Source organism: Pinus tabuliformis, chromosome 3_1 (assembly GCF_031772625.1).
Source record: "Pinus tabuliformis cultivar Carrire ecotype Pingquan chromosome 3_1, CPIR1, whole genome shotgun sequence".
NCBI lineage: Eukaryota > Viridiplantae > Streptophyta > Pinopsida > Pinales > Pinaceae > Pinus > Pinus tabuliformis.
The window spans coordinates 589,785,780-589,791,985 of NC_142301.1; the positions used below are offsets into that span (position 1 = coordinate 589,785,780).

The 6,206-nt window shown below is 34.9% G+C and overlaps 1 pseudogene; it reads left to right on the forward strand.

The window, feature by feature from the left end:
• The first annotated feature begins 4,003 nt into the window (after positions 1-4,003).
• LOC149188374 (UDP-glycosyltransferase CGT pseudogene) lies at positions 4,004-5,992 on the forward strand (annotated as a pseudogene).
• Positions 5,993-6,206: the final 214 nt, after the last annotated feature.

A 6,206-nucleotide genomic window follows, 5' to 3' on the forward strand; every position in this document is an offset into this window, starting at 1 on the left:
CAATATTACTAATTTATTTATGTATGTTCCTTTTGACATATAACTTTGGAGTCCCATTAGAAGAGATAATTGGAATTAAATTTTAATCTCTAAATAATAAACACAATAATAAAGATACGTGAAAAATTAAACATGCATATCATTGATATTTAACCAAATATTATAACTTAATGTAATTATGAACATATATTTTAAATAAAGGATGAGCTAGTAGATTAGTTTGAGCTCATATTAGAGCATGAACTACCTGAAATTAAACACACGATGTAAATACCTATATGTGGATATGAAAATTATTCTCATAAAGATATATATTTTTTCACAATATGAAATTTATGAAAATTTAAACTATAGCTAAATAAACTTACCAAGCCACATTCTAAATTAAATGAAAATGAATTTATGAGCTTTCCATTGTTTATATATTATATGGGTGAGGGTTTACAAAGTGATTAGTGTGATAAGGATTGGGGAACATTGCTAGGTTACAAAATGTAGTTGTTAAGGGTTAAAGCATCTAAGAGTGTCAAATATAAGATGTTCATGAAGCTTATGGGATCGGTTAGAACCGAAGGGTTATATATGTCAAGGGTTTGGGATGAGGGTTCACATATAATATTAAGGGATAGAGTTTATCGGTGATAAAGTATGTATTTTTGGGTGATAGTTGTAATAATGATTTATAATTTTTATAATGATGAAGGTTTAGAGTTAGGAACTATGAGTTAAGTTCCGTAAATTAAAGTGATATATCTGAAAAAGATATATGTCCTTATGCTCAATTGTAAATAATAGATTTGTAAGAGGAGTAAATTTTTGTAAGAAAAAGAGAAAAAAATCTATAAACAATTCTAATATATAATCCCATAAATTTTATATATACATTTTGCACTGTAATACACTGCATATTTGATTTCAATATACGGTTTTTTTATTAATAAAAATATTTTACGCCAATTTAAAATAACAAAAAAACAAAATAAAAATCCAAACCATCTTCAAGGCCCAACTGCCAAAAAGGTTGCTTGAACATTGAATGAACCATTACCATCATACTTATACCGATGAAAATCATTTTAATGCTTCGTACTTTCCATTTAGGTAATTTTCGTTCCTAATAATATTTATAATTTATACATTGGCAATGTAAACACCGAGTTTAAAATAAAAACTATAGATTTCTTTTACAAAAAACCCTTTTTATCTTTGCTCATATTTATTCGCTATAGAATTGTGATTAATGTAAAATTTGATTTTGTGTGTATTTTAAATAATTGTTCAAATTTTATTATTTTCTTTTATTATTATAATTTAGTTTGGATTTGTTTTTAAATTTAATTATGTTTATTTTAGATAAATATAATTTAATTTAGAAGATAAATTATGTGTTTGTGTGTATTTTAATTGTTCAAATTCTATTGTTTTTTTTTATTATTAATACAATTTAGTTTAGATTTGTTTTTAAATTTAATCATGTTTATTTTAGATAAATATAATTTAATTTAGAAGATAAATTATGAGTTAATAATAATAAAAAATTATAAAATTTGAACCATCCAAAAGAATTTATCAAAATTTAAAATTGTTGATCATATTTATTTTAGATAAGTATAATTTAATTTAAATTAAATCTAATATATTAATTTATTCTTAATTAAATTTCTTTTTCTTTACCAATAAAAATCTTATAATTTTTACTAATTACACATAAATTTATATATATATATATATATATATATATAGCTTAATTAAATATATATACATAGTTAATATAGCATAATTTCTTTTATTATTTTTCACTTTAATTTATCTATACTTAAACTAAGCGGCAAAAAAATAACTACCATGTAACACTTTTTCTAATTCATCACCCATATTAAAAAAACAATTCTATCATTATAATTCTCGATCATGATTATAATGATTATATATTTAATGTTTGACCCTTGTCATCAACCATGATCTCCAACAACTTCTTTCTAGTACAATGGAAAAATTTGTAGACAATTATCACAATTCAACATCCTGAACTTCGAAAGAACATACAGAACATACAGGGCATGAATTCTATGCCCAAACTAAAAAATTAACTAATTAAAAAAGAAATTAAATAATATAAATTCATATCCTAAATATATTATAATCATTTAGTCTCAATTAAATTGAAAATATATATATATATATATATATATATATATAATAATTAACTACGGATATACCAAGTTACATATAAAATTGGATTGAATTTATTTTAACAGATTAATTAACTTTTTTTTTGAGTTTAGACTTCTGTGATCCATAATGTTTAGAGTAGATTCTTTAGGAATGATCACATCGAATAATTTCACTGTGGTTCATCATGGCAAAGATGAGGGTTGGCTCCAAAAAATTATTCGATGTGATCATTCCGAAAGAATCTACTCTAAAGATTAACTAACTAATGATAGGAAGATAACACATATTCATTAATTCAATTTCAATAATTCTTAATCCCATAAGAATAGTTTTCACATTTAATTTATTTAGTTTGAAATTGAAATAATTTTTTTAATAATAATTATTAATGGTTATACATATGAAATTTAGTCAAAATAATTAAATATTACAAATTTATTATTTAATTTATTAGTAAAGTTCCCCTACCCTTGATCTAGTCAATTTAGATGTAATCCAGTGAATTGTAGTCGTTTCCTTTGGTCCAAATTAGTTGCTTCTTTCTATTCTAGCCGTTTGCATGAGGAGTCTCTCTATTTAATATGTTGCCATGTTCTTCATCTTATCCTGACAATGAACCACACTTGTCGGTCCCATATCCACAAATGAATATCTGAAATCTATTTTTATAAACTTATTATGAATCACAAAAGCCTCAATTCTTTAAATATATATATATATGTATGTATTATGTCCTAAGAAGCCACGGCTAATGCTATGCTAGAGAAGAGCAACAACACTCCTAGCAACGCAATAGGGGTTCGGGGATTCGACCAGGAATGTCTAACAGGGAATTACCAGAAGCCGGCCTAAAGCCATCTCAGCAAAGCCTATTAACAACATAGAGGCCCTATTTCTTGCACCAAAACAACAGTAACTAGCATGCTCTGCTGCTCCAAGAAAAATACGCATGGCCCCAAATCCGCGACCAAACAAATTCATTAGCCCTACACTAGATGAAACAAAAGTTGCAGTTGCCACCTTTTGCAGAAACAAATATGTAGATAACTTGGAGACTACTATAACAGAGTCCAAGAGCGACAGGGGGATAACTTGGAGACTACTATAACAGAGTCCAAGAGCGACAGGGGGATTTGAGGAATTGCAGCGTGTCTTCAAATCATCTTTAGATATGTTAACATCATGAATTTTCAATGGTCCAATTTTCAAACTATTTCAAAAATATCGAGATTTCTTACAATACAGATAACAATCCTAGCAAGAAACCCAATAACGAGAGAAATAATAAAATTCACAACAGTCAAATCCCTATATACAAACCACCATGTCTTTTGTCACTACCATCACCAAACCCAATTACTAGCACAATGAAACATAAACAAGGAAATACAAAAACAACTCCATCCCACCCACGGCCTATTCCCTCTGACTACCCAGTGACAGAAATCTGGTTTTTTTCTTATGTATCTAACCCGTTGTAATGGCAAAAGATAACCCTTCTGATAGCCCGCCCCTAACTACGGGAAGAGGAATTTAACAATTCAAACTGTTACTGAATTTTAGGAAAAATTAGCTAAAGAAAATACCTAAATCAAACTGTACAAGAGTTAGCCAATTGCTTAAAACAGATATAGCCTAAAGCTCTCACATTTTGACTTAAAAATTTGAACAAAATCGTAATAATTTTTAGTTGTTTAAAATATGCTATGAATACTTCAACAAAAATACAGCACCCTTGGAAAAAACTGCATACACCTCCATTAAAAAATTTCTGAAGTACAGATACCTACAGCCATTATCTTGGGAATCACGAGATGCTGCCCCTCACTTCGTAGTCTGTAGGTCGATAGATACAGCGGTCAGTCAACAAACAAAGGAGAAATACCTGCAGCCATTATCTTAGGCATAACGGGATGCTACCCTGGACCCCTACCCCTGTTTCCTGTACCTCCGAGACTCTAGGTAGTTACTTAGATACAGCTGTCAGTCAAGCAACTAACAGTCCTCTTGTTACTAGCTGCCAAGCTGGTTATATCAGCGAGCCACTATGGTTGACCTTGTATCGTTAATCAGTGGAGATCAGAACGTCCGGAGATTCAAACGTACACAGGTACTTGAATTCACTGTAAATTCTGCTGACCTCAACAGCCAAGTGCAGGAAAGGGAAGGAAATACGACTGGATTAGCACCTTTCTGCTCCCAGAAACGGAAGCGCCAAGTCATTTGTTTATTCGAGGAAAAGGCATTCAAATGACCACGATTACAGAAACTGGAAACGACACTGGCAAGAGTAAAAGAGGTCATGTGGCCATGTTTCCCTCCGCCGGAATGGGGCATCTCACGCCCTTTCTTCATCTCGCGAGAATTTTAGCAGCCAACTGCGGGTTCTCCGTCACATTCATCACCACCAAGACCAACGTTTGTCCTTCCGAAACCGCACACATCCAGGGGATCGCCTCTACGGGTTTCGACATTCGCGTGGTTGAGCTCGAAATTCGATCCGAAACGAGAAATGAATCCGAAGATCCAATTTTTGCGCAGTGGGGTGCCCTTCGTCGTTCCATGGACGCCTTGGAACACCTCCTCGTCACGGATCTGCTCACCTCTTCCGCATCGCGGCCTTCCATTTCTGCCATTATCACAGATTTCACGCTCACTACTACTCTTCAAGTCACCACCAAGTTCAGTCTCCCTAATTACATTTTATTCACAGCCTCTGCTTTGTGGCTCGGCTTTCTACTTTATGCCCCAGTTCTCCACTCTCAGGGCCACGATTTTAGTGATGAGGAATTGACATGGAATATCCCCGGTTTCCCCCCGCTGCCCAGAATAGAGATCCCACAGCCGTTCAAGAACAAAGAGAGTGCGTTCTACAGAAACTTCATCGCCGATGGCTCCAATGCCCTCAACGCTTCGGGTATTCTTGTCAATACATTTTATGACCTGGAAGCTCCATTTCTCGACGCCCTCCGGAGAGGAAAAATGATGGCAGGACTGCCACCTGTATACCCAATTGGACCCCTTTGTCTTCCCTCCATGTCGATGATGCACTCCACCGCATTAAAGCTGCCGTCGAACTCCGATGACGACCGCGACACAGCAAAACGGTGCCTGAAATGGCTGGACTTGCAACCTGCCAGATCGGTGGTGTACGTCAGCTTTGGCAGCAGATCGGCCCTGTCGATCTCCCAGATCACAGAACTTGCCTCGGGGTTAGTGGGTAGCGGGCAACGGTTTCTCTGGGTGCTGAAAATTTCTGTGGTGGGTGACGAGGGATTCGATACCTCGACGGTTCTTCCGCCGGGGTTCGAGTCCAGCGTGGGGGACAGAGGAATGGTGGTCTCTTCCTGGGTTCCCCAGGTGAGTATTCTGTCGCATGACGCAGTCGGAGCGTTTATGAGTCACTGCGGATGGAATTCGATGGTGGAAAGCCTGTGCTGCGGAGTTCCGATCGTTGCTTGGCCTCTGTTTGGAGATCAGATGCAGAATGCGAGGTTTGTGGTAGATAATGCCAAGGTGGGCGTGGAGGTTAAAAGGGGAGAGGATGGGATTGTCAGAAGAGAGGAGGTCGAGAGAACGGTGAGGGGTATGATGGAAGAAGAAGGGGGTCAACTGAGGAAAAAGGCCGCTGCATTAACAGATCTCGGAAGAAGGGCAGTCAGTGAAGGAGGTTCTTCTCAGAACAGCCTCCAGGAAGCTTTCCAATCTTGGCAATCATCCTACATTTCAACGTAGCTATGGAGAGCTGCAAACAGCCCTAACTTCTCTTGATGCAAGTAGATTCAGTATTGGCTTGAAATGTCTGATGGACTTAGCGTATTAGTTATTGCAAAACCCACGTTGAGGAAAAAATTGGGGTGTGTTTTGATATGTAGGAAAGAATGGTGTTTTGATGTTGAAATTAGGATTCCGTTAGTGTATTGTCACATGCATATTTATTAGCGTATTTTATGTTTATTTAATTTGGAGAGATATTGGGAAAAATTCGGGTGGTACCATATGTTGATAAGGTTGGTAGTTAAAGAAATTTG